The following is a 20,170-nucleotide window of genomic DNA, read 5'->3' as shown; positions in this document are numbered from 1 at the left end:
CTGGGAGAACTACTCCGATTGTGTCTCGGTTCTTCCGGATGAGCACCTCAGTAGAGAAAGCCGAAAACTGACTGTCATGATAAGGCGAGAGCTTGTCAGCTGTTCGAGAGGTTGTAAAATCTTTAAGGAAATATTCCGCATAATGCCATAATAAATGCAGAGTGCGATGGATCGGTCTACCGGTCAGGTGCTGTTAGAGCCCCTCGTGCGGTCTTCCGAACAACAGGGGCTGCGCCTACCATACTCGAATTCCTATGGCTAAGTGAGAGTGATAAAGCCCTATAGTCCGATTGCCTGGTTCGCTGTGCTGAACACCTCCTTTATGGACCCAAGAATGGGGTAAAGAGTGTTCAAGTGTATCCTGAACACCCCCGTACTTCCTACATGGGGGCAGAAGCCGACAACTGGCCAACTCTCAAGATTAATATATAAAACAGCCGCACAGGAGAAAAAACTTTCATATAACAGGCAAATACATAAATAAAGGTGACTTTGTTCCGCCTTACAAAGGACAACATGATTGCCTTCATGGAAATACAATGTCTTTGGTACATTGCTCCGCCACAAGCAGGGCTCCTTTCAGGACACCATCGTAATATAATTCGGGCTTGCAGTGTTCCTTCCCCTCGGGTGGTCCCTTGGTCATCAACTTTTCAGCATCCAGCTTTCCCCAGTGCACTTTCGCGCAGGCAAATGCCATTCGCGCACCTTCTATATAGACCGACCACTTAATCACATCAAGCCGAGGACAAGCACTCACAATTCGCTCCACGAGCCCAAAGTAACTGCTCAGAATGGGCTCGGCGGGCCATAGTCGGACAATCAAATCCTTCATGGCTAGTTCGGCCGCCTGGTGCAGTTCGACCAGCTGCTTCAGCTGATTGACAGATGGCATCGGATAATTCGGTGCCAAATACTGCGACCAGAAAAGCTTTTCCATAGTCTTTCTCTCTTTAGCTCGATAGAATTGAGCAGCATCAGATATGCTGCATGGAAGATCTGCAAACGCCCCTAGAGAAATTAGAAGTCAATTTTTCACCTTGAATTTCTCCTGCTACGGCATAAACAATCGCTTTGAATAATAAAAAAGCCTTACCAGCCGCAATCTTCCTTGCCTCCTGAATGTCCTTCAGAGAACCTTGGGCTTCCTCCCGAGCATTAGTTGCGGCTTGGAGAGCTTGGGCGAGTTCGGATTCTTTCAATGATAGACTCTGCTCCAAAGTCTCGCTTTTCAGCACGGCCTCCTGAAGCTCTCGTTCAGCTTCAATGACCCTGGCCTCGTGCTTCTCACGAAGGGCCTGCTCTGCGGTTGCCTTCTTTTTGGCTAAAGCCACAACCTTCTTCAATGCCTCAATTTCGGCATTCGCCCCTAGAGCGCGCAATATATATACTTTCATTAGGCACACCTATTTAATTGTGCTAAACTTAATAAGGTTTTGACATACCTCGATTGTCCTCCAACTACTTCTTCACCTGGCCAAGTTCCTCTTCGGCCTGCTCCAGACTCTGCTTCAGTCCGGATACCTCCGCAATATGAGAGGCAGCAGTTGCTGCAGACGCCTGTTTATAAAGGAAGAGATATATGTCATGCACTGAGTCTCCTGTGGAAGGAAAATTGATCCCCTGTCCGAATCTTTCTTTCACCGGACAGTGTATTAGGGGCTACTATCTATACTATGACAGATCTTCTATAAACTCCTAAAACATACCTCCAAGCCTTTTATAAGGCTGATGCAGGATTCATTCAGTCCACTTTCAGCGGCCTGAACCTTCTCAATCACCACACCCATAAGGGCGCGGTGTTCGTCGACGATGGAAGCACTCTTTAGCGCTGTCATTAAGCTGCCCTGCACCTCTGGTTGGACAGAGGTTGCCGGTGGAGCGGGATCACCTCCTCTGGTCAAGGGGAGCTGCCTGTCTAATCCCGGAGCGTCAAAGGTCTCCGGGACTGTGTCCGGCTGTGGGCCGAATCCAAGATCGCCCCCGCCATAGACACTTAGGGGAACCGCCGCTCCCGTATGTCCGACCCCTGAGGTCCGCCCCTCCTGGTCTAGCTCCTTTTGGGACGACACCTCGGTGTCATGCCCGAGCTTCAGGGAAGGGGCCTTCGGAGGCATCTCGCTCTCGAGGGCATCTGAGCTCAATGAATCCTCTGATGAGGACTGTTCGGTGCGAGACCTGGCCGGGCTGTAAAAAGTATGGCACCAATTAATTTATTATGCCTCAGTAATCCTAGACGCATAGATGTGTTCGGATTTCGTGCACTTACGAGTTTTCCAGGGGCTGGGCCCTGGGATCCTACTCCGCGCTGCTGTCGGTAGCCGTAGTGGACGCCTCCGACAGGAGAGTTTTTCCCCTCTTAGGCAATTCGGCCTCCAGAGATGAGGAGACCGTCCTTTTCTTTCCTCCCTCATGGGGAATTCATCTTCTTCCTCCCCTTCTTCCTCTTCAGAGGAGAGATGGGCATTGGAGTCTTAGGATTTTGTGTCCGAAGCACCGCTACGATGAAGGCCGCTCCTGGTATCCTTGGCCTCTTTATGGGCCTCTTTCATTGGTGCCTCGTAAGGCGCCGGGACCAGCATCTTCGTCAGAAGTGGTCCGACTGGTTCTTCTGGCAGTGGGGTTGGACAGTGTATCCGCCCCGCCTTCCTCGTCCATCCCTAAGATAGTTGCGGGAAGCGCGTTAGGGCATCTTCCCCGGGACATGACAATGAAACATATGGATGGACAAAATATAATGACTACTTACCGGACTTGCGGGGCGGGACAGTTGGTACCCGTGGTCCGCGGCGGAGTCCGGCCATGGTTTGCCGAACTTCAAAAGCACCTTCCAGATGTCCTTGTGTGAGGAGGCGTAAAGCTCTCGCAGGGTCTGGTGCTCGGCCGGGTCATACTCCCACAAATTGCAGGCTCGGTGCTGACAGGGAAGAACCAGGCGGACCAACATCACCTGGACTATGTCAACAAGCTTGATGGCCTTGTCTTCCATACCTTTGATGCATGTCTGGATCACCGATAGTTCGTCCGATGAAGACCAGTTCAGGACCTTCTTGGGCCAGGACGTAAGCCGCTGAGGGGCTCCGAATCGAAACTCAGGAGCAGCGGCCCACCTTTTGCCGCGCGGCTCAGTGATATAGAACCACTGCTGTTGCCACTCCTTGACGGAATCATTGAAAGTACCTGTCGGCCATGTGACCTTGGGCATCCTGCTCACCATGGCGCCTCCGCACTCGACGTGCTCGCCATTCACCACCTTGGGCTTCACATTGAAGATCTTCAGCCATAAGCCGAAGTGTGGCGTGACACGGAGAAAGGCCTCAAACACGACAATAAACATCGAGATGTTGAGGAAGGAATTGGGGGATAGATCATGCAAATCGATCCCGTAAAAATACATGATGCCACGAACAAATGGGTGAAGGGGAAACCTGAGCCCGCAGACAAAATGAGGGAGGAACACGACCCTCTCATGGGACTCCGGAGTAGGGACAATCTGTCCCGCCATCGGAAGGTGGTGGTCGATTTTCTGGGCCACGTACCCGGCCTCCCGAAGCTTTTTGATATCCTTCTCCTGGACGGTAGAGGCCATCCACTTGCCTCCTGTTCCGGATCCAGACATTTTCCGAGAACCTTTGTTGGTGGAGAAGATGAATGCTCAAGCGTTAGGGCTCAAGCGAAATAGAATGGACGAGCAGAAGGAGAAGGCGTGGGTGAAAAGGAAATGACCTTTCCTCTTTATAGAGGCAATGAAACTTTGCGCCACCCCGCTTGCCTAAGGAAACTTGCTCGTTCCCCACTCACTGCCATTGGTGGTGCGGTTGGGTTACCCACACCCGTATTGATGAGAATCCCACGATAAGGGGGGCACAATCTCTGCTTCGACAAGATGTGCCACGGAAACCGCCTCGCAATATGTGCAGTAGCCGGTTGTGAAAAACGGTTTGAATAATGACCGGGCCATGGCGTGATGTCACGAAGAGTTGTCAGTAGATTAGATTTGTGGTTTATTGTTCTCTCTACGATGGTATGTGAAATTTGTCTTGCAGAGCCAGACACGACTTGAGTGTTCGAAATTTATCTTGGAGTATCGGAGATGGAACCTGCCTTGCAATGTCGAAGACAATCTGCGCGCCAGACTCATCGTCATTGAAGCCAGATTCAGGGGCTACTGAGGGAGTCCTGGATAAGGGGGTATCCGAACGGCCGTACTATATGCTTTGGCCGGATTGTTGGACTATGAAGATACAAGATTGAAGACTTCGTCCCGTGTCTAGATGGGACTCTCCTTTGCGTGGAAGGCAAGCTTGGCGATTCGGATGGTAGATCTCCTTCTCTGTAACCGACTCTGTGTAACCCTAGCCCCCTCCGTTGTCTATATAAACTGGAGGGTTTAGTCCGTAGGACAAGAACAATCATAATCATAGGCTAGCTTCTAGGGTTTAGCCTCTACGATCTCGTGGTAGATCAACTCTTGTAATACTCATATCATCAAGATCAATCAAGCAGGAAGTAGGGTATTACCTCCATCGAGAGGGCCCGAACCTGGGTAAACATCATGTCCCCAGTCTCCTGTTACCATTAGCCTTAGACGCATAGTTCGGGACGCCCTACCCGAGATCCGCCGGTTTTGACACCGACAATCGTGACTAATTGCTACCGCGCCTGCTCCCATCAATCAAAAAATTAAGAATCCTGCCGCGCCTGCTCCCGTCAATAAAAAAATTAAAAATCCTGCCGCACCCAAACACCAGAGCAACGCCGTGGTGGATATTTAAATTTACCTGTCGGCAAGTAGATAATAAAAGGGGTGAAAAAACAAATGTGGCGGCGGCCTAGCTAATCGGTCGAACTAGCCCAACCAGCTAGCCAGTGTGCTTCACTGATGTACTTGGCGGGAAAGGTGGTCTTTCGTGATTTGACGACTCATTTACTTGCTTCAGCGCTACGACCGAGGAGGACCCAGAAAACGCGCGGTAGGGCATCCCATGTCAGGAAGAATATATGTGTGCACCACCCGGGAGGACCCCGAAACCGCGCGGTAGGGTGTGCCACGTCTCAGCACAGTGGAAGAATGTGCGTGTAAAAATATACTCCCTCCGTCTAGGTGTGTAACTCATCTTACTAAAATCAAATAATCCCAAAACACTTAGGCGCGGTGCATTAACTTCTATCACGTTTCTTGTTTCTTGACATATCAACCAATAAGAGATGAGGGGTGTGCATGCTTTTAATGATTTGAGACTACCAAACACGACATGCAGTGGTTAGTTCATTGCATGCAATGCTATTAATTAGCAAATAAACATTAAGGTCTCTCATTTTCCCCTCCTCCTTGGTCACGGTGACTTACTCACCTAGACAGACGGAGTACTATATGAAACGTCGGCAGTAACTCTAGTACCTATGGTTCGACCTCGGGACCCAGCGAGTCGGTCGAAAACACCCCACTAGCCACACAACTTCATCATGCAAACGTGGCACGGAGGATAGATGTGGTTAGCTCCATCTCGACCAGCCACAACGTCTCTTGTTCTAGGCGATTCTTCTATTTCCAAGCTTTTTTTAGTTGTAAATGTTGGAAATATGCCCTAGAGGCAATAATAAAATGATTATTATTATATTTCCTTGTTCATGATAATTGTCTATTATTCATGCTATAATTGTGTTATCCGGAAATCGTAATACATGTGTGAATACATAGACCACAACATGTCCCTAGTAAGCCTCTAGTTGACTAGCTCGTTGATCAACTGATAGTCATGGTTTCCTGACTATGGACATTGGATGTTGTTGATAACGGGATCACATCATTAGGAGAATGATGTGATGGACAAGACCCAATCCTAAGCATAGCACAAGATCGTGTAGTTCGTTTGCTAGAGCTTCTTCAATGTCAAATATCATTTCCTTAGACCATGAGATCATGTAACTCCCGGATACCGTAGGAGTGCTTTGTGTGTACCAAACGTCACAACGTAACTGGGTGACTATAAAGGTATACTACGGGTATCCCCGAAAGTATCTGTTGGGTTGACACGGATCGAGACTGGATTTGTCAGTCCGTATGACGGAGAGGTATCTCTGGGCCCACTCGGTAATGCATCATCATAATGAGCTCAATGTGACCAAGTGTTTGGTCACGGGATCATGCATTACGGTACGAGTAAAGTGACTTGCTGGTAACGAGATTGAACGAGGTATTGGGATACCGATGATCGAATCTCGGGCAAGTAACGTACCGATTGACAAAGGGAATTGTATACAGGATTACTTGAATCCTCGACATCGTGGTTCATCCGATGAGATCATCGTGGAACATGTGGGAGCCAACATGGGTATCCAGATCCCGCTGTTGGTTATTGGCCGGAGAGCTGTCTCGGTCATGTCTACGTGATTCCCGAACCCGTAGGGTCTACACACTTAAGGTTCGGTGACGCTAGGGTTGTAGAGATATTAGTATGCGGTAATCCGAAAGTTGTTCGGAGTCCCAGATGAGATCTCAGACGTCACGAGGAGTTACGGAATGGTACGGAGGTGAAGAATTGTATATAGGAAGTCCAGTTTCGGCCACCGGGAAAGTTTCGGGGTTCACCGGTATTGTACCGGGACCACCGGAAGGGTCCCAAGGGTCCACCGGGTGGGGCCACCTATCCCGGAGGGCCATGTGGGCTGAAAGGGGAAGGGAACCAGCCCCTGGTGGGCTGGTGCATCCCCCCTTGGGCCTCCCCTGCGCCTAGGGTTGGAAACCCTAGGGGTGGGGGCGCGCCCCACTTGACTTGGGGGGCAAGTCCCCCCCCTAGGATGCCGCCCCCCCTTGGAGATGCGATCTCCAGGGCTGGCGCACCCCCCTAGGACCCCTATATAAAGAGGGGGTGGGGAGGGAGTGCAGCCGCACCCTAGTCCCTGGCGCCTCCCTCTTCCCCCGTACCACATCTCCCTCTCGCTGAGCTTGGCGAAGCCCTGCCGAGATCGCCGCTGCTTCCACCAGCACGCCGTCGTGCTGCTGGATCTCCATCAACCTCTCCTTCCCCCTTGCTGGATCAAGAAGGAGGAGACGTCTTCCCAACCGTACATGTGTTTAACGCGGAGGTGCTGTCCGTTCAGCACTAGGATCATCAGTGATTTGGATCACGACGAGTACGACTCCCTCAACCCCGTTCTCTTGAACGCTTCCGCTCGCGATCTACAAGGGTATGTAGATGCACTCCTCTCTCTCGTTGCTAGATGAACTCCATAGATTGATCTTGGTGAAGCGTAGAAATTTTTTATTTTCTACAACGTTCCCCAACAGTGGCATCATGAGTTAGGTCTATGCGTAGTTTCTTTGCACGAGTAGAACACAAATTTGTTGTGGATGTTGTCAATTTTCTTGCCACTACTAGTCTTATTTTGCTTCGGCCGCATCGTGGGATGAAGCGGCCCGGACCGACCTTACATGTACGCTTACGTGAGACAGGTTCCACCGACTGACATGCACTAGTTGCATAAGGTGGCTAGTGGGTGTCTGTCTCTCCCACTTTAGTCGGAGCGGATTTGATGAAAAGGGTCCTTATGAAGGGTAAATAGAAATTGGCATATCACATTGTGGCTTTTACGTAGGTAAGAAACGTTCTTGCTAGAACCCTATTGCAGACACGTAAAACATGCAACAACAATTAGAGGACGTCTACTTGTTTTTGCAGCATATGCCTTGTGATGTGATATGGCCAAAAGTTGTGATGAATGATATATATGTGATGTATGAGATCATGTTCTTGTAATAGGAATCACGACTTGCATGTCGATGAGTATGACAACCGGCAGGAGCCATAGGAGTTGTCTTAATTATTGTATGACCTGCGTGTCAATGATTAAACACCATGTAATTACTTTACTTTATTGCTAAACCGTTAGCCATAGTAGTAGAAGTAATAGTTGGCGAGCAACTTCATGGAGACACGATGATGGAGATCATGGTGTCATGCCGGTGACGAAGATGATCATGGCTCCCCGAAGATGAAGATCAAAGGTGCTATATGATATTGGCCATATCATGTCACTGTTTGATTGCATGTGATGTTTATCATGTTTTGCATCTTATTTGTTTAGAACGACGGTTCTAAATAAGATGATCCCTCATAATAATTTCAAGAAAGTGTTCCTCCTAACTATGCGCCGTTGCGAAAGTTCGTTGTTTCGAAGCACCATGTGATGATCGTGTGTGATAGATTCCAACATCCACATACAACGGGTGTAAGACAGATTTACACATGCAAAACACTTAGGTTAACTTGACGATCCTAGCATGTACAGACATGGCCTCGGAACACAAGAGACCGAAAGGTCGAACATGAATCGTATGGAAGATACGATCAACATGGAGATGTTCACCGATGATGACTAGTCCGTCTCACGTGATGATCAGACACGGCCTAGTTGAGTAGGATCATGTATCACTTAGATGACTAGAGGGATGTCTAATCTGAGTGGGAGTTCATTAAATAATTTCATTAGATGAACTTAATTATCATGAACTTAGTCTAAAAACCTTTGCAAAAATGTCTTGTAGATCAAATGGCCATCGCTCATGTCAACCTCAACTTCAACGCGTTCCTAGAGAAAACCAAGCTGAAAGATGATGGCATCAACTATTCGGACTGGGTCTGGAACCTGAGGATCATCCTCATAGCTGCCAAGAAAGCATATGTCCTAGAAGGACCGCTAGGTGAAGCACCCATCCCAGAGAACCAAGACGTTATGAACGCTTGGCAGTCACGTGCTGATGATTACTCCCTCGTTCAGTGCGGCATGCTTTACAGCTTAGAACCGGGGCTCCAAAAGCGTTTTGAGCAACACGGAGCATATGAGATGTTCGAGGAGCTGAAAATGGTTTTCCAAGATCATGCCCGGGTCGAGAGATATGAAGTCTCCGACAAGTTCTACAATTTTAAGATGGAGGAAAATAGTTCTGTCAGTGAGCACATAATCAAAATGTCTGGGTTGCACAACCGCTTGTCCCAGTTGGACATTAACCTCCCGGACGAGGCGGTCATTGACAGAATCCTTCAGTCGCTCCCACCTAGCTACAAGAGCTTTGTGATGAACTACAATATGCAGGGGATGGTGAAAACTATTCCTGAAGTATTTTCAATGCTGAAGTCAGCGGAGGTGGAAATCAAAAAGGAACATCAAGTGTTGATGGTCAATAAAACCACTAAGTTCAAGAAAGGCAAGGGTAAGAAGAACTTCAAGAAGGACGGCAAGGAAGTTTCCACGCCCGGTAAGCCAGTTGCCGGGAAGAAACCAAAGAATGGACCCAAGCCTGAGAATGAGTGCTTTTATTGCAAAGGGAAGAGTCACTGGAAGCGGAACTGCCCCAAATACTTAGAGGACAAGAAGGCCGGCAACACAAAAGGTACATGTGATATACATGTAATTGATGTGTACCTTACCAGTACTCATAGTAGCTCCTGGGTATTTGATACCGGTGCAGTTGCTCATATTTGTAACTCAAAGCAGGAGCTGCTGAATAAGCGGAGACTGGCGAAGGACGAGGTGACGATGCGCGTCGGGAATGGTTCCAAGGTCGATGTGATCGTCGTCGGCACGCTACCTCTACATTTACCTACGGGATTAGTTTTAAACCTCAATAATTGTTATTTAGTGCCAGCTTTGAGCATGAACATTGTATCTGGATCTCGTTTAATACGAGATGGCTACTCATTTAAATCCGAGAATAATGGTTGTTCTATTTATATGAGAGAAATGTTTTATCATCATGCCCCGCTGGTCAATGGTTTATTCTTGATGAATCTCGAACGTGATGTTACACATATTCATAGTGTGAATACCAAAAGATGTAAGGTCGATAACAATAGTCCCACATACTTGTGGCACTGCCGCCTTGGTCACATTGGTGTCAAGCGCATGAAGAAGCTCCATGCTGATGGACTTTTAGAGTCTCTCGGTTATGAATCATTTGACACATGCGAACCATGCCTCATGGGCAAAATGACCAAGACTCCGTTCTCCGGAACAATGGAGCGAGCAACCAGCTTATTAGAAATCATACATACTGATGTGTGCGGTCCAATGAGCGTTGAGGCTCGTGGAGGCTATCGTTATGTTCTCACTCTCACTGATGACTTAAGTAGATATGGGTATGTCTACTTGATGAAACACAAGTCTGAGACCTTTGAAAAGTTCAAGGAATTTCAGAATGAGGTAGAGAATCAACGTGACCGAAAAATAAAGTTCTTACGATCAGATCATGGAGGAGAATATTTAAGTCACGAATTTGGTATGCACTTAAGGAAATGTGGAATCGTTTCACAACTCACGCCGCCTGGAACACCTCAGCTTAACAGTGTGTCCGAACATCGTAATTGCACTCTATTGGATATGGTGCGATCTATGATGTCACTCACCGATTTACCGCTATCATTTTGGAGATACGCTCTAGAGACAGCTACATTCACTTTAAATAGGGCACCGTCTAAATCCGTTGAGATGACACCGTATGAATTATGGTTTGGGAAGAAACCTAAGCTGTTGTTTCTAAAAGTTTGGGGATGCGATGCTTATGTCAAGAAACTTCAACCTGAAAAGCTCGAACCCAAGTCGAAAAAATGCGTCTTCATAGGATACCCTAAGGAAACCATTGGGTATACCTTCTACCTTAGATCCGAAGGCAAGATCTTTGTTGCCAAGAATGGGTCCTTTCTGGAGAAAGAGTTTCTCTCAAAAGAAGTAAGTGGGAGGAAAGTAGAACTCGATGAAGTACTAACTCTTGAACCGGAAAGTAGTGCAGCTCAGGAAAATGTTCCTGTGGTGCCTGCACCGACTAGAGAGGAAATTAATGATGATGATCAAGGTACTTCGGTTCAAGTTGCTACTGAACTTCGTAGGTCCACAAGGACACGTTCCACACCAGAGTGGTATGGCAATCCTGTACTGGAAATCATGTTGTTAGACAACGGTGAACCTTCGAACTATGAAGAAGCGATGGCGGGCCCAGATTCCAAAAAATGGCTTGAAGCCATGCAATCCGAGATAGGATCCATGTATGAAAACAAAGTGTGGACTTTGACAGACTTGCCCGATGATCGGCGAGCAATAGAAAATAAATGGATCTTTAAGAAGAAGACGAACACGGATGGTAATGTTACCATCTATAAAGCTCGACTTGTCGCTAAGGGTTATCGACAAATTCAAGGGGTTGACTATGATGAGACTTTTAGCAATTGCCGCATACTATGATTATGAGATATGGCAAATGGACGTCAAAACGGCATTCCTTAACGGCTATCTTAAGGAAGAACTGTATATGATGCAGCCGTAAGGTTTTGTCGATCCTGAGAATGCTAACAAGGTATGCAAGCTCTAGTGATCCATTTATGGGCTGGTGCAAGCATCTCGGAGTTGGAACATTCGCTTTGGTGAGATGATCAAAGCGTTTGGGGTTTATGCAGACTTATGGAGAAGCCTGCGTTTACAAGAAAGTGAGTGGAGCTCTGTAGTATTTCTCATATTATATGTGGATGACATACTTTTGATGGGAAATGATATAGAACTTTTGGACAGCATTAAGGTCTACTTGTATAAGTGTTTTTCAATGAAGGACCTTGGAGAAGCTGCTTACATATTAGGCATCAAGATCTATAGAGATAGATCAAGACGCCTCATAGGTCTTTCACAAAGCACATACCTTGATAAGATATTGAAGAAGTTCAATATGGATAAGTCCAAGAAGGGGTCCTTGCCTGTGTTGCAAGGTGTGAAATTGAGCTCGGCACAATGTCCGACCACGACACAAGATAGAGAAAATATGAGTGTCGTCCCCTATGCCTCAGCCATAGGGTCTATCATGTATGCCATGTTGTGTACCAGACCTGATGTAAAGCTTGCCATAAGTTTGGTAGGAAGGTACCAAAGTAATCCCGACATGGAACACTGGACAACGGTCAAGAATATCCTGAAGTACCTGAAAAGGACTAAGGATATGTTTCTCGTTTATGGAGGTGACAAAGGGCTCGTCGTAAAAGGTTACATCGACGCTAGCTTCGACACAGATCTGGATGACTCTAAGTCACAAACCTGATACGTGTATATTTTGAATGGAGGGGCAATAAGCCGATGCAGTTGCAAGCAGAGCGTCGTGGCGGGATCTACATGTGAAGCGGAGTAAATGGCAGCCTCGGAGGTAGCGCATGAAGCAATCTGGATGAAGGATTTCATCACCGACCTAGGAGTCATACCCAATGCATCGGGGCCAATCACCCTCTTCTGTGACAACACTGGAGCTATCGCCCTTGCCAAGGAGCCCAGGTTTCACAAGAAGACCAGGCACATCAAGCGTCGCTTCAACTCCATTCGTGAAAATGTTCAAGATGGGGACATAGATATTTGCAAAGTGCATAAAGATCTGAATGTCGCAGATCCGTTGACTAAACCTCTTCCGTGAGCAAAACATGATCAACACCAAAACTCTATGGGTGTTTGATTCATCACAATGTAACTAGATTATTGACTCTAGTGCAAGTGGGAGACTATTGGAAATATGCCCTAGAGGCAATAATAAAATGATTATTATTATATTTCCTTGTTCATGATAATTGTCTATTATTCATGCTATAATTGTGTTATCCGGAAATCATAATACATGTGTGAATACATGGACCACAACATGTCGCTAGTAAGCCTCTAGTTGACTAGCTCGTTGATCAACTGATAGTCTTGGTTTCCTGACTATGGGCATTGGATGTGGTTGATAACGGGATCACATAATTAGGAGAATGATGTGATGGACAAGACCCAATCCTAAGCATAACACAAGATTGTGTAGTTCATTTGCTAGAGCTTCTTAAATGTCAAGTATCATTTCCTTAGACCATGAGATCGTGTAACTCCCGGATACTGTAGGAGTGCTTTGGGTGTACCAAACATCACAACGTAACTGGTTGACTATAAAGGTATACTACGGGTATCCCTGAAAGTATCTGTTGGGTTGACACGAATCGAGACTGGGATTTGTCACTCCGTATGACGGAGAGGTATCTCTGGGCCCACTCGGTAATGCATCATCATAATGAGCTCAATGTGACCAAGTGTTTGGTCACGGGATCATGCATTATGGTACGAGTAAAGTGACTTGCCGGTAACGAGATTGAACGAGGTATTGGGATACCGACGATTGAATCTCGGGCAAGTAACGTACCGATTGACAAAGGGAATTGTATACAGGATTACTTGAATCCTCGACATCGTGGTTCATCCGATGATATCATCGTGGAACATGTGGGAGCCAACATGGGTATCCAGATCCCGCTGTTGGTTATTGGCCGGAGAGCTGTCTCGGTCATGTCTACGTGATTCCCGAACCCGTAGGGTCTACACACTTAAGGTTCGGTGATGCTAGGGTTGTAGAGATATTAGTATGCGGTAACCCGAAAGTTGTTAGGAGTCCCGGATGTCAAGAGGAGTTCCAGAATGGTCCGGAGGTGAAGAATTGTATATAGGAAGTCCAGTTTCGGCCACCGGGAAAGTTTTGGGGTTCACTGGTATTGTACCGGGACCACCGGAAGGGTCCCGGGTGTCCATCGGGTGGGGCCACCTATCCCGGAGGGCCACGTGGGCTGAAAGGGGAAGGGAACCAGCCCCTGGTGGGCTGGTGCGTCCCCCCTTGGGCCTCCCCTGCGCCTAGGATTGGAAACCCTAGGGGTGGGGGGGGGGCACTTGACTTGGGGGGCAAGTCCCCCCTAGGCCGCCGCCCCCTTGGAGATGGGATCTCCAGGGCCGGCGCACCCCCTAGGCCCCCTATATAAAGAGGGGGGAGGGAGTGCAGCCGCACCCTAGTCCCTGGCGCCTCCCTCTTAACCCGTACCACCTCTCCCTCTCGCTGAGTTTGGCGAAGCCCTGCCGAGATCGCCGCTGCTTCCACCACCACGCCGTCGTGCTGCTGGATATCCATCAACCTCTCCTTCCCCCTTGCTGGATCAAGAAGGAGGAGACGTCTTCCCAACCGTACGTGTGTTGAACGCGGAGGTGCTGTCCGTTCAGCACAAGGATCATCGGTGATTTGGATCACGACGAGTATGACTCCCTCAACCCCGTTCTCTTGAACGCTTCCGCTCGCGATCCACAAGGGTATGTAGATGCACTCCTCTCTCTCATTGCTAGATGAACTCCATAGATTGATCTTGGTGAAGCGTATAAATTTTTTATTTTCTGCAACGTTCCCCAACAGTAATAACACCACGGCAAGCTAGCGCCGCTCTTCGTGTGTGCCCGTGCAAAGGTTAGACGATGGAGAGAAGAGAGATTGAGATTGAAGACCTGGGACCCACCAGTAAGTGAGAGAACGGTCATGCACGTGTTGACGAGGCACTCCCTCTACTCTACTCAACGTAATACTGTATAAAATCAAGTTATGGGACAAAGCCAACAACCGTTGGTGTTTAAGGCTATCGACTTACGCTTTGTAGTCCAGGTTGCCAGTTTGAATCTCGTCTTTCAGATTTGTTAGTTTTAGGTCCAAATTTGATTAATGACAAGTGGGACCCCCGTGTGTTGTTCCGACATTTCAGTGTAGGATGGTTTTTTTTTGAACAAACACTTTGTGCGGTTAGACAAGTAACGGTACGAGTTACACGTATTTTGCAAGTTTACGAACAAAAATGACAGCGGCATAGAATATCATATCCACCCCGCAGCTTAGATACTATGGTGATACGAGTTTTTACACTGTTGGAAGTGAGATCCAATGGCTTGGGAGTAGTCTTTGTAATTATGCGCAATTTCCAAACTCTCCAAATGTTTTTTTGCAAATAAAACATCCAGGCCTCATGTGTGCCGCTGCATGTTCGATCCAACGGCTCCCTGTTGCTCATATTAGGTGCTCCCCGTAGCTTAATTACCCGCTACGGTGATCTGAGCATCTAGGTCATATGATCAGTGATCAGATGGCACATGCGTAGTACTTGTACTTTCTGCGCATTTCCCAAACTCTATCAGCCGTATATTGCAAAAACATTCAAACCTCCTACTATGGGCTGTTAGATCTCAGTGAACTCGTATCACCATAGAATCTACGGTGCGGGAGCACCTCATATACTCCCGTGCGCGAAAACATAAGGTGCTATTGCAGCTTGGATGCTACGGTGGTACGAGCTTTGAGGTCGTTTAATCTGAGATCCAATGGCATCTGAGCAGTCTTTGTGCTTGTAAGCAGTGGCCGAACTCTTTTGGGGCTTTTCTGCAAAAAACCATTCGAACCACCGAGGAGGTGTTGGGTCACAAATCCAACGGCTCCAAAGAGCTTGTATCACCAAAGCATCTAAGGTGTGGTAGCACATGATATTCTTACATACAGGAGAATATGATGTCCCCCTTCATCTTAGATGCTACGGTGATACGAGCTTCGAGGTCGTTGGATATGGGATCCAAGGGCATCTGAGTAGTTTTTGTACAAATTGTGTGCAATTCTCAAACTAATCAAGGTTTCGTGTAAAAATATTAAGACACATCATGTGAGCTGCTATATCTCAGATCTACAAGCTCCAAGCAACTCGTATCGGCATATAGCATCTAAGGTATGGGGGCACATGATATTCTCCCGGGGAGGAGGGGTGGGGGGTGCACAACCAATTGGTGGTTGGGAGGGTGGGGACAAATATAATCTAAACAACCCTAAACAGAGCTCCACAATTTTATCTAAGGTCGAGGGGTTGACTCCCAACAATCATAGCTCCGCCTAAACACAACATTTGCATGTACTGTAGTACTAGACTTAATATTCATGTTTCAGTTTCATGTTCATTTTAAATATTGAACTGAGGACCATGCATGCCTTACATTTTACTCCCTTCGTTCCTATAAATATTACTTTTTTTAGAGATTTAAAATGGACTAGCACATATGGATGTATATAGACATATTTTAGAGTCTAGATTCACTCATTTTGCTCCGTATGTAGTCACTTGTTGAACTCTCTAAAAGACTAATATTTAGGAATAGAAGGAGTATTTTTGAATTCGTGTCATACATGCATGGTTTGGAAAAATAGATGCACTATACTTATTGGATTGTTGTTGTGTTCGTGCGTGTGTGTCTCTCTATGTGTGTGTGTATGGTCATATGCTTGATACATACAAAGTTTTCTCACCTCCATATTGTTCATCTTTTAAATTTGAATTTGCATTGGAAAACTTACTAGAGATACCATGAAATGTGAAATCCACGTTGAGATCACTATATCACAAACTCACTCTAATTCAACAACTCGTCATAAATCAATTACCACGTTGAGATTAGTATTTGCAAGGAAAATACGGGTATTGTAATACACATAGATTCGTTCGGCAATTTAAAAGGTTCCTTTCATATTCTCGAAAGGTAGGACCCAACGGCGTACCAGCCAGACCTTCGCTCCCGTTGATCCTAAAAAACAAAAAAATAAAAAAAATCGGGCTCATGTCCTTCGGTGGCGTGCATGGTACGCACATTAGGCAACCCCAACCAGTCGAGCCTCAGCGTTTCAAGTCGAAATATCTGGCGGCTAGAATTCTAGCCCTAGGAAATTCCCCTCATGTCCCCAGTCCATAATGACTACCGATGAACAACGGAGGGATGCTTTAGTAACTAGACAACGTTACCTACCGTGCTGAGCATAGTTCAATTCCCTCGGCCGCCGCTCGTCAATGTCACCCGTCAACTTCATTGCCTAGTACTACTACTACTACTACTACACCAGGATGAGCACAAAATTGAGCCCGTTTGTTCATGCCTTGTACTTGAGTTAATATATCAGGCAATGCACTGGTACAGAAGGATTATCCTTTTACTCTGCATATATAACTTGTCTGAAGTCTAACTAAGCAAAATGTTTGACCAAATCCTTTCTTAAGAAATACAACAGGACATATGTACGACTTGAAATTTTATTGCATGATGCAGGTTATGATACTGTTTCAAATCCTGGATCTTAAATTTCAGAAAATCCAAAAGTGAGCATGAATTCTTGAAACTGAGCATGGTCACGTGATATGGCACAAATATTACTTCGTAAGTTTTTTCTTCAATTTGAGACAAGCTGCATATGACAAGTTGCACAAATGAAGAGCCAAGGTATTTTGGAACAAAGACCTATCACGTTAAGGCGAACGCTTTCACTATTGAAACCGTGGGCCTTTACGTGCCGCCACGAGTCCCCGCTTCTCATCGGAAGGTGCCGTCCGAGCAAGCGTGTGATGAGTCGACGGGAGGCGTGCGAGCAGACCGCTGCGCCGGCTGACAGGGAGGCGTGCGAGCAGACCGTTGTGCAGGCTCATCGGGAGGTGAGCCCTTTGACCAGGCTCCGCCGCGCACCTTCGTCCCAACTGCTCCAACTTTTAATGTTGCCGGCGCCGCAGTTTAAAATCAACCCCGCACTACTCGGTATCGCTACAATCTTCTCCCTTTCTCTCCGATTCTCCTATCGTCTACCTCCAACTAGCCTGACCTAAACGTACGCCATGCCGCATCACGATGGTCTACCCTTAGTGTTCCAGTTTCCTGAGGAAGACACCCAGCCGGAGTTTCAAGAACATAAGGCGCTCTGGGACGAGCTTGAACTAGCCTTGCGGGAAGACGCCGCGCCTGTCCCCGCTCCCGTTCTGGCTCCCGTCGCCCCGACTGCGCCAACTCCCATGCCCGTGGCATTGATGGGCTGGAAGCCGCACATTGTCGCCGAGCTTGATCCCACGGGGTTCCACGAGGTCCCCGCCGACTTTCACGCGCCCGTGCACCTGCCAGCGCATGCGCCTGCGCGTGCACTGACGCGCACGCTCGTGCCAGTGCCTGTTCACCTGCCAGCGCATGCGCCTGCGCGTGCACTAACGTGCACGCCCGTGCCGGTGCCCGTGCACACGAATGTCTCTGCCGCGCTGTTGACAGCACCTGTCCCTGCGCGGGTGCCAGTGCCCCCCTCAGCGGCATGGATGGCCGTCGTCGACCGCTTCCTTGCACCAACGCCAGTCGCCTCCTCCCGCCAGTTGACTCGCTCCGAAGTCCAGAACATTTTGGCCTTCCTTGAAGCTTGGCCAATGTCCAAGAGTACGCCAACAACGGCGCAAGACGCCACCGTCGCCGTCCGTCAGTGGCCTGATGACACACAGAGCATGGCAGAGGAGCCGCTTCCCACCGCAAGACGCCCCCGCCATCGCTGCATAATCTAAATTTGCCAAGAAAAACGTTCGGATTGCCATGCTTAAAATCCAAATGTTTATCATTTTCGTTTATTTTATATTGATCGTCGTATAATTTGAAGTCGGAGTCAGACTGAATGAAATCTATGGTTTGATCGATTGAATGTTCTGCTAGAGCTGTATCAAATAATATAAAACGTCATCAAGCCACATGTATTCCTTGTCATCCAACGACCTAGACTGCTTCAATGTCGAGCGCTCAACACGTTTAGCGTGCAGTTAATTTCATGCCGAAAATAGTGCTAATCACATAATAACACGCAAATAATATCCTACTTAATATCCGCATGCACTTAATATACTTCCAAATTAACGTGCATTGCACGTACACACTGACTAGTGCTGCTAGTACGTGAAACTGGTGCCGTGACTTGTGAACGCGTCCAGATATGGTCAACGGCAACATCGCCCACGAGTTCTTCGTGTTTGCCCATGCGTCTAAACGCAGAAGGGGAGGACAGAGAGAGAGAACACATGGAACTCACCAGTAAGTGAAGCCGAATAGTACTAAAAATAATATTACATATTATCCATTAAATAGGCTATGGTAATATAAAAACATTATGTGAACAAAGGGGGTACAACAAACATTGCTGTTCTACGTATGTTGCCTATTAACGTGCGGCTTGAAGGCCCGGTCGCATGTTCGATCCTTGTCCTTTATTTTTTAATTTGTATATGGGTCCAAATTTGTTTCATGACATGTGGGCCCCTCGGTGTGTAGTTTGTAGCACTTTAATTTGTGGGTCAAAATTTGTTCCATTCCAAGTGGACTATCGGTGTGTAGTTTTGTAGCTTATTTATAATAATTAAAGAGAACAACATAGTTTTTTGCAATAATACCATGGTGCGATGTTGAAAGCGAGAAAGGACATGCGAGAGAGCGATTACCGAGCCAGAGGGAAATCAACTAGGGGAGTTACGGGGTTGCAACGGTGTTTGGAGTAGTTGTGGGCCGAATGCTACGAAGATATAATTTAAACAGACCGGAATAAATGCCTACACAAATTAATCCAAGGTTGGAGTGCCCCTCACAATGTAAATAGCTCCGGCTTTGCGAGGGATGGAGAGGTAGTAGCTTCAATGTGTGGAAAATACGGTGTGAGAAAGCGAGGTCAATCGAGAGACATATAGATAGAGAGACAAAGTGAGTGTGGTCCGACATTCATTGAACAAATATATATGCTCTGGAGAGATATTGTCCGAATGTGCTTTTGGCAAGGGTGAGGGCTGTAAGATAGAGCTTGAGAGATGATCCACTAATAGACATGTAGATATATTTTGTGCGTGGGAGGAAGCAATGTCAATCGATCACATAGGGTCGCCATGCGATCGAAAGAGTGAGACGGGTTGGAGAGAGTGACCTAGATAGACAATGTGCGTGAGAGAGTATACAATGTGAATAGATCGAATTGGGCTCAAACATGGTGATATATCATTTTTGTCCGAGAAAGAGCGAGGTCAATCGAGACATACACACACACAGAGAGAGAGAGAGAGCATGGCCCGCCATGAGGTCGAAAGAGTGGCGGCGGCTTGGATGGACTGACCTAGATAGACAATCTGCGTGGGAGAGTATAGAGTGTGTCGATCGAGGCCCGAACAGGGAGATATATCATTTGTGTGTGAAAGAAAACAAGGTTAAACGAGACTCAGATAAAGAGAGCAAGATTGATCAAGTGTGGCCCACCGTGCATAAGAAAGAGTGAGACAGTCTCGAGGGAGTGACCTAGATATACAACGTGCGTGCGTGCGCATGAGAGGTTGGGGGGGCTAGATAGACAATGCATGTATTTAGCGCGAGAGGGTGAGAGGGAGAGGGGGAGAGAGAGAGATCTCAGCATGGGGTGCAATGGCGGGTGTGTGAGGTAAATACATTTGGTAACAAAGTGGAAAAGGGGGTTGTGTAGTTGAGAGACTTAGAGATCGAAACATGGAGAGAAAGAATG

Source organism: Triticum dicoccoides, chromosome 7B (genome assembly GCF_002162155.2).
Source record: "Triticum dicoccoides isolate Atlit2015 ecotype Zavitan chromosome 7B, WEW_v2.0, whole genome shotgun sequence".
In the NCBI taxonomy this organism is placed as follows: Eukaryota; Viridiplantae; Streptophyta; class Magnoliopsida; order Poales; family Poaceae; genus Triticum; species Triticum dicoccoides.
This window is presented reverse-complemented; position numbering follows the sequence as displayed.